Source organism: Cnephaeus nilssonii (assembly GCF_951640355.1).
Source record: "Cnephaeus nilssonii genome assembly, chromosome: 19".
Taxonomy (NCBI): domain Eukaryota; kingdom Metazoa; phylum Chordata; class Mammalia; order Chiroptera; family Vespertilionidae; genus Cnephaeus; species Cnephaeus nilssonii.
In genome coordinates this window covers 11,190,152-11,199,683 of record NC_137090.1, presented here as the reverse complement: position 1 = coordinate 11,199,683, position 9,532 = coordinate 11,190,152, and positions in this window count along the sequence as shown.

Sequence of the window (9,532 nt, the reverse complement as noted above, 5' to 3'; positions counted from 1 at the left end):
ATGCTCAACCATTGAGCCAGGCCAGCTGGGCTCAAAAGCCCTTTGTTGAGTGGAAATTGAAAAAGAAAGGGCCCACGCCCGGCCCCTCCACGGACTAGCAGGCTCACTGCCTCACGGGTCAGAGCTGGCAGAAGGCTGTGGGAGGAGGCGTGGTGACCTCACCAAGACCCTCAGTGTCTGGTGTGGCGGAGGCCACTAAGGTGGTCCCCAGTGAGTCACACCCTCGTAGAATCCCCTCCCCTTGAGTGGGGGCAGAACCTGTGCCTTGCGCCTAGCCTGTAGAATCTGACAGAGGTAAGGGGTCTAGCAGATGCAATAAAGATTCCACATCAGTTGGTTCTGGGTTAGCAAAAGGGAGATGATTCTGTTGGGCCTGGTGGAACCAGGTGAAACCTCTTACAAGGTGTATGAGCTCCTCTTGCTGGGCTTGCGAAGTAGCGGTAGGGAGGGGGCCTAGGAGAGGGCCGTGAGGCCGGGAACTGTGGGCAGCCTCGGAGCTGAGAGCAGCCCCCACCCCCCACCCCCCCCACCCCCCCCACCCCCCCCCCCGGCAGCGAGGAAACCAGAGCCTCAGTCCTGAGGCTGCAGGAACTGAAGATGCCAACATCGGTGCGAGCTCCGAAGAGGACCTTGAACTCAGAAAGGAGTGCAGCCTGGCCGACACCTCGTGAGACCCTGGCACCAGGTCCAGTTAAGCTGGACCCAGACTCTGACCCATGGAAACTGAGATTTTTTTTTTAAAAAAAAATGTGTTATTTTAAGCTACTAAATTAGTGGTAATTTGTCACTGGGCAACTAAACCGGATGGGCTTGAGACAACCAGCCATAAGGAGCAATACCGAGGGGAGGGTCATGGGGTGTGAGAGAGAGGACCCTGGGAACAGGAGGCTAAATTCAGGGTTCACCTCTTTCCGCCCCCACTCCTCTCCCACCCGGGACCTGCCTTGTGAGTCTATGTGGAATCCAACTGGTCTCCGTGGATGACTTGTGGGGGGACTTGATTTGGGGGTCCTAGTCTCTGAGTGTCTTTGAATTCAGACCAAATTTGGGATGAAACTATATCACAAACACACACTCCCCCATCCTAACACCAACTGTAAGGCCCCAAATTACCATAGAGGCAGGTGTAACATGGATCCGCCCCCCTCAACACCCCCGTCCAGAGCCCAGGCGCCTGCTTGTGGCCCAGACAGCCCCAAACAGACAGCTGCTGCTCCCCTGGGCTCCGCCCGCTGTGGGGACCAGGCGGGCTGCAGGGGAAGAGTTCACAGCCTCCATGGCAGGCTGGCAGCTGGGGCTCCAGATGTGGGGTAGCCCGGAGCCTGGGGATAGTGTTACACCCAAGTGGTCCGTTTGCTTTCCCAGGAGGGATGGGAATGTCAGGGGGTGTCTGGGATTGGAGGATCAGGGGAGGGGGCTCATTCCTACTCCCCCCTCCCCCCCAGCTCTGCTCCTAGGCCCCTTCCTGGATGCGGGTAACTTGGAGTCAGCGGAAAGTGGGGCTTGATGAATGGACCCAGGTCCCCAACCAATAGCGGGGCAAGCCTCCACCTGCTTTGAGCCTTTCCTGCCCGTGAAGCGAACCTGACTCGGGTGTCCCGGGACCCTGCCAGAATCCTCCAGCCAGAGCAGCTGGTGAGAGGAGCCGGACCCCCTCTCAAGCCCTTCCTTTTGTCCACAGTGAATACGGCAGGATTCGGTTTCTCCACTGACACTTGTCCCCCCTCCCCCCAGCCCAGCCACCGGCCCAGGGCTCCCATCCATCCTGTCTCAGGCTGGGCCTCTCCAGGACACAAAGAAGGCATCTCAGGTTCCCTTGTCGGGGAGCTTGCCCTTTGATCTGCCCCCTCCTCCTACCCTGGGGGTCCCGGGGTGCCCCAGGGAAAGCTCATCCAGGGACAGGCACCCCAAGATAAGATCTGGGAGGGGAGGGAGTCCAGGGCACAAGGGACTTGAAAGGAGTGCCGAGAGTCCCCTGCCCCAGCTCCCTCTGCCTGCGGCCCCGGCTCCCTCCCTGTGCATCGGCCAGTGCTCTCCATCCCCCTCGCCAGCCAGCGAGCCTGAATCCGGACTTCACAAAGCCCGTTCACAGCTGTGGTCTCACACGGCTGTCCCCTTAGCCCTATCAGAGAGCCATTATTGGGCCCACTTTGTAGATGAGACGACTGACACCCAAAGGTTTGCCCAAGGCCCCCTGATAGCAAGTGGCAGAGCCAAGCTGGGAGCCATAGCTGCCTCCCTGGCACCCCCACCTCCTGTTCCTCCCCCAAGGCAGGCTCTGTAGTGTCAACCTGGCAGCATGCTGAGTGTGCAGGTGCCCGACACCCCCTCCCCTCATCCCCTCCCCCGTGGTGGCCAGGGGGTGGGGAGTGGGAGGGGTGAGTAGGGGGAGCACAGAGGGTTTTAGGGCAGTGAAATTATTCTGTGTGATACTACCATGGTGGATACATGTCATTATATGTCCAAACCCATAGACTGTACAACACTAAAAGTGAACTCATGTAAATATGGGCTTTAGGTGATAATAATGTTTGTTTGTTTTTAATACATTTTATTGATTTTTTTACAGAGAGAAAGGGAAAGATATAGAGAGTTAGAAACATCGATGAGAGAGAAACATCCATCAGCTGCCTCCTGCACGCACCCTACTGGGGATGTGCCCTCAACCAAGGTACACACCCTTGGCCAGAATCGAACCTGGGACCCTTGAGTCCACAGGCTGACGCTCTATCCACTGAGCCAAACCGGTTAGGGCGGTGATAATAATGTTTTAATGTAGGTTCATCAGTGTCACACATGCACTGTTGGAGTGTAGGATCTAGACAGTGGGGAGGGCTGTGCTGGGGAGACAGAGACACGGGACCCTATGGAAACTCTCAGTACTTTCTGCTCAGTTTTGCTGGGAACCTAAAATTGCTCTACAAAATAAAGTCTATTAATTTTTTTTTAAAAGAACAGAGCACGGAAGGAGGAACTTTTGTTATTGATTTGGTTTTGGAGGCGTGGTGAAGATAAATGACTTCTTGTTGTATGTTGAGCACGTTGAGTTTGAGATGTTGGTAGAACATGCAAAAGGCAGTATCTGACAGGCAACCAGGAGATGGGTTTGGAGAGAGGTGGTGCGGAGGTAACACACTTGGGCCATTTAGAGTGGGGATGGGGCCCCACACTGGCAGTGGGTCATGTGACATAGGAAGGCAGCACAGCCTGGAGAGATGACAGGGCATAGAAGGGGACCCACACGCTCTGGGGTGGCTGCAGTGAGCAGAGGTGCTGGTGGAGAGGCAGTCCAGTGTCTGGGCAACGGGGTAGAGGCAGGGGCAGGGGCAGGGGCAGCGCAGGGCGGACAGGGGTTCTGTTTCCGGGAAGGTGGGTATCCGTTTCCGGAAGGTTTTTCCCTCTGATCTCAGGAAGGCTGAGAGGGTGAGCCTGGGAGTGCAGAGTTGGATCCCACCTGGAAGGAGGCCAGCTTGGGCAGGAGAAGGGTGGGGGGACTGGAGGAGAGCTGGGTGCTGTTGGTTGAGGCTGGAAGGGAGGAGGGGTGAGCCTCTTTTCCCTGAATCTGTAGTTTGGCAGGGAAGGTGAGGACGGGGGTTTGAGGGTGTGAGGGGTTCAGAGAAGGTGTTTATAGGATGAGGGAAGTGGGAGACTGTTTATAGACCGAGGGGACAGTCCGCAGAGGGGATCCAGAGCACAGGTGGAGGAGTAGGGACGTTGTCATGGATTGTTTCCATTTATTGTAGAAAAAGTATTACACCAATAAAAACTTTTTGGAGGGGAAACACTCATAATTCCACCTCTCACCTTACTCAGCGATGTCAAGTTTTCCTGGCAGAGAGAGGCGGGGAATGCAAGGAGGTCCTGTCCCAGGACCTTATCCTGCGAAGAGGGGCTGGGCACTGCGGACTCACCACAGCCGCGAGGGGATTTAATATCCAATCTATCAGACTCGAGTAAATCATTGAGCCCTGCCCTCCCCGCCACCTCCCTCACCAGCTCCTGGTCCAGGTCCCCTCTCCCATGGCTGTCTTCCCCGGGCCACCCCTTAGCAGGGTACCACCCGGAACCCCACGTGGAGGGGGTGGAAGGGCCACAGCGCTAGTGGGGGACTGGGTGGTAATTGAATCCAGAGGCCCTGAGGCAGAGGCCAATGGCTTTTCCCCGCCTAATTAGAGGGATTTTTTTTTTTTTAACCCAGGAAACAAATCCATATGGTCTGCGATGGTTTCTCAGGCTCTTTACCCTCCTGAAGTCGTAAATGTCCTGGGCTTTTTAGCACCAGAGGATTGGGAAGGGGGAGGGCCCACAGGCTTAGGTTTCTCTGCTGGAGCCCAGTCCAGGATCTGGGGCCTCCAGGGGTCCTGTCCGCCGACCCCAACCGTTCAGCCACCTCGGTTCCCTCTGTAAGTCCTGGCAGGCGGCCTCCACCGCCACCCACACAAGTCTCCCCTTCTCCCCAAGGCCTCTCCTCTGGCCAAAAGCTCTCCCCGAACCCAGCCTTTCTCCCCCTCCTACCCTGCCAGGCATGCCGCTTTCCCTCTGCCCTCCCCCAAGTGTCCTGCCCTGGTGCCCACTGCCCTGTGTCTCTCTGCGGTCCTCCCAGTGTGACCTGTTTCCACCATCAGATGGGGAGCTGACAAGAGAATCATGTGTTTTCCGTTCGTCTGGGGCTTCTGATGGGTTGCTCCAAGCAACCTTGATCTGCTCTAAGTCGAAGAAGGCACTGAGGTTAGGCCTAAGGGGGGTGGAAGGGAGAGGGTGGAAGGGAGAGGGCAGAGCTTTGCTGTTTATACAAGGAGCTCCAGGAAGATGGAACCTGGAGTCACACCCGTGAGCTGCCGACCACACGCATCACTGGCTGCCTCGCTGCACCAGGGCCGGGGGTCGTGGTAGGGTTTTTGTTTTTGTTTTTGTAAAACTGGGAGAGAAGCTCCTTTGGTCAGTGGCCAATGACCTTGCTCAGGGCCTTCTAAGCTAGGAGGTCATTTTGGGAGAGACCTGGGAGCTCATGGGTGGGGAGCAAGGCGCCTGCTTTCTGCTCTGAATCCTCCAGAACTTGCTGAGCTTTGGGAATTTGTCTGCAGATAATATCTTGCCCGTGAGATCCTCCATCTCCAGGGCATTGTGAGAAGAGTCCAGGTATTTGGGGGGTCCAAGGTCTCAAATGGGTTCCCATGTCCACTGTGCATCCATGGTGTGAACTTGGGAGAGTCGTGCACCCCTCTGAGCCTCAATTTCCTCACCTGTACAACGGGATGAGCACACTATTAGTGGTTCCTCGGCCCAGCCCGGGGTGGGGGGGAGTCATTAGTAAGAGCCAGTGCCCTGTTCTCAAGGAGCTTACAGTTGCAGTGAAATGAAGAAGAGACGAGATTGGAAATCTGAAGGGGGTTGGAATGGAGACGGTGTGTACGAGGAGAACAGCCCAGAAGGCGGACAGGTGTCTGAAGCATTAGTCTCCAGCCCCGTGTCAGCTGCAGCCAAGCTCAGCCATCGTCCCTTGGCTTACTCCCCCTGCCCCCCAGCCTTCTTCCAGCTCCTGCCTGGAGGCCCAGGTTATGTCTGTCTCACAATTAGTGTCTGTGGGTGGCTTTTCCTTCTCTACTTCCTGGGCCAAGAGTGGGGGAAGGCGAGAGCTGCTGGTCTGGCTGGAGTCAGAGGGACCATGTGAATGGCTTTGCCAAACCGTGTCAAGCTGGATGAAGTCCCATGGTTGGTCCCCCATTAACGCACTTCTCTCTCCGCACTCTCCCACTGTCATCTTTCTGTCTGAGCACAGTTGGGTTCCAAGTTCTCCTTGATTAGCAGGCTCAGTCCTGGCTGCCTGGTGGGAGGGCTCCGTGTGCAAGGAGGTTGCAATGCACAAGGGGCTAGGGGGAGGGGCTAGGTGGGGACAGAGAGAGTGGCAGAGATGAATCAGCTTATAATTTAATAAAAGATATCAAGCAAGGATTCAATGTGGAATCGAGCCCTTTCTATGCAAAGTGCTGAGGAGCTCCGGGAGGAAGTATGAGAGGGAGATCCGGAGGGCTTCCGGGAGGAGGAGGGAAAGGGGCGTGGCTACCGGTAGGGCTGGGGAGAGGACTCTGCAGGCAGCAGGTGCAGCACTGAAGGTCCCAGCGGGAAGCGTGAGCTGTACTTGGGGAACACAAGCCGCCCAGTCAGACTGCAGCTGGGAGCCAGACTGGAGGGGCAGGTGGGGTTCTTAGGGGTCCTCTAAGGCCAGGATGGGAGGACAGTGACTCAGACATCCGCTGGGACCCAAGGTGGTGCTAGGTCCAGCCTTAAAGCGGTAAGTTCTACTGCAAATCTCCAAGGGAGCTGCCATCGACTCCCATCTCACATCTGAGAAACAAAGGCTAAATGACCACGTGTGGCACCTTCCCCACGACCCCAGGCCAGGGTTTGAACCAGGGCTGTGTGACTCGTAAGCTCGCATCCTTCCCACCTGTGTCCTTGGGTGATGAGGCCAACATAACCAGTGGGCCTCGGAGCCTCTGTTTCAGGGACCCAGGGAGGGCCCGGCAGAGCCCAGAGTAGGGAGGGGGTGCGGTGTCTGAATCCCAGACTGAGGGCTCAGGCCCCGAGGAGTCTCCGTGGACAGGCAGCATGGGGGGCTGTTGGGAACAGGCAGAGGGGTCCAGGCCAGGCCCCCCAGGGTGGGACTCGGAGCTGCACTGTGGCCATGCTGGCCTCCTGCCCCCTCCACCAGGCCGGGCCTGTGTGGCTCTGTGCCAGGCTCCCAGTGGCGCCAGCCTCCTGCGGCCTGGGTGGGGGCTGGGAGCAGAGGGGAGGGGTGCTGGTGGCGGCACCAAGGTTAAGACACCAGGCTCAGAACTGGGATCCCCTTTCTCCTTCCCCTGGTGGGTTCCAGCTGTCCCTGCCACTCTTTGCAGGAGGGGGGCAGGGGATTCTGGGAGGGGAATGAACCTTCGGAAATACCCAGATGGGATATTTCCAGTCCCCACCCCAGGTTCCCAGTCTCCCCACATCAGCCCCTTGTCCCGCCTTCATCCCCACCTCACCCTCAGCCCAATGGTGGCAGACTCGGCCTGCCTTGGGGGAGGAACAGGAGGTGGGGGTGCCAGGGAGGCAGCTATGGCTCCCAGCTTGGCTCTGCCACTTGCTATCAGGGGGCCTTGGGCAAACCTTTGGGTGTCAGTCATCTCATCTATAAAGTGGGTCCAATAATGGCTCTCTGATAGGGCTAAGGGGACAGCCGTGTGAAACCACAGCGTGAACGGGCTTTGTGAAGTTCAAGTGTATTCCCTTATCATTAAGCCGTGTCACCAGAGGCCCAGTTATAGCTGCTGTGTTGCTTGGTTCACCCATTTCAGTGGCTGTGGTTAGCTCCGGTCCCTCAGGGTCCCCCAGGGTCTCCAGGTCCTCTCCCTCACTTTGAGGCCAAACCAGGAGCCAGAGTCCAAGGACTCAGGCTATGGCTCCCACTGACACCCCCTACCCTTACCCTCAACCTCACTGCAGGGCTCAGGGGCACGCCCTCCCAGGCCTGGACTGTGGCTGCCCCTGTGTCCTGAATGGAGATTCTTCCTTGATGGAGGGCTGCCTGGAATTTGGGCATCAAATCTGAGTTGGGGTCAGCCCAAGACAGCCTCTATGCCAGTCTGCCAAGCAGACCCCTTCCTTGCCAAGAGAGGCATTGCCATGCTCCCAGAGGGGGGAGCCAAGCCCTGCTCCTGGCACCCATGCTCCCTCCCCTGTCCCTTGACCAGCCAGACACCGGGTGGGAGGGCGGAGGGTGCCACAATCTGGCCTGGACTGCAGCCCTCCCTCCCAGCCCCCACGCCTCACCTGAGTCACCGTTCTGGGTTTGCCCTGCTCCCGGGCTCCTGGCAGCCTCCCTGGAGAGGCATGAGACAGGCTCCAGCCTGACAGGCATGTGGCACTCTGGGCACGTGCCCAGCCCATGTGCTATCCCGGGAAGGGGCGGGGCTGGAGGTCCAGAGCTGCCGAGGTGGCTTCTGCATGAACCTATTGTGATTCTGGCAACTTCTGCAGTCCTGCCCTGGCCTCCTGGCTGCTTAGTAAAGCCTCGGTGAGGTGGCATTCTGACAGGGGTTCTAGGTTGTGGTTCTTCTGGCAGAATCCAATCCCACTTAGATTTTCAGACAACTTCCCTCCTCACTGTAACTGAACTTTGAGCTCCTTGAGACCAAGGCGCTGGTTCTTGCTAATTAGTCCTGCACCACTGGCACTGAGATGGATGTGAGGGGGGCCGAAGAGTGGGTGGGGGGGGTACAGGGCAAGATGGTTGGGACAGCCAGAGAGGTAGGACCCTGAGGACCAAAGCTGACCCCTTTAAGCTGGTTTGGACCCTCACACAGAGGGGCTGGGCTGGTGGACCTACGCTGTGGAGCCCAAGTGGAGAGGGAGGGCTCACGCCATCCAGCTTGAAACCTTTAAGCTTCCTGCCCATGGAGGTCACATCCTCCTTCCTCTTCCCCACAACCAAGTCCCTCCTCATCCTAGGACATGCCCTCTCTCCTCCCCCTCTCAGCAAAGCTTCAAGGAGAATCGTTTTCTATACAGGGGTATCTCCACGGTCTCACCTGCCACCTCTCCTTCCACCATTCACTGGTTTCCGCATTTCCCGCGGTCCAATCCAGGGTCTATCCCAGCCTTCTCCCTCCCAGACCTCCCTGCGGCACCTGCACCGGGATCACCCACTGCTCCCTCCTGGAAACCTGCTCCTTTCTTAGGCTTCCTTGATGCTGCAAGACCAGGCTCCCCAAACCACTGACCGGCCCTTCTTGATCACCTCTGATCCTCATTCTCCTTGGTCACCTAAGCAGGCCTAGCCCAAGGGGTCTCTCTCCCTCAGCCCCATGGGGCCCTCACCCGGTGCCTGGCAGACGATCACAAAGCACTCCCCGGAATTTCCTGTGGCCCTGGAATTTCCCGGAGCTCCTGACTTGTATCACCGCATCTCCTGCCTTTCTCCATGAATGTCCCACAGACTTGGCAAACTCAACAGGGAATTCGCCATCCCCCACAAAAGCCTGCCTCGCCTCCAGGGCTCTGTCTCCCCTCAGCTGCCAAAGCTGGAGACTGGGAGTCATGGAGACCCCCCTCCGCCTTCCTATTTCCCATCTGATCTAGTGCCAAGGGGAGTTCATTCTTCCTTCTTAATGTTTCCTGAATGGCTTCCCTCTTTTTCCTCCCCATTGCTCGTTTCTGTGCCTGAAGCACCAACCTCCCAGCTGGTCTTCCTGCCTCTGGTTCCGTCCTCCTCCCACAATGCTTTGTTGCTCAAACAACCTCAGTACCAGCCCGTTCAGTCCAAATTCCTCAGCCTGGCATTCTGGTCCCTGCTAGATCTGGCCTGACTTTCACCTTGTTCCCATTAGATTTACGCTCGTCAAAGCTAACCATGCCTCGCTCCCCATTCTTGTGCCTCTGCTCCAGCTGTTTCCTTTGCTGGAAATATTCTCCCCACCGATTTTCCATCCCCACAACCCAAATCCTGTCCATCATCAGAACTTCAAAACTCAGATCAAGGCCGCCCCCTCCA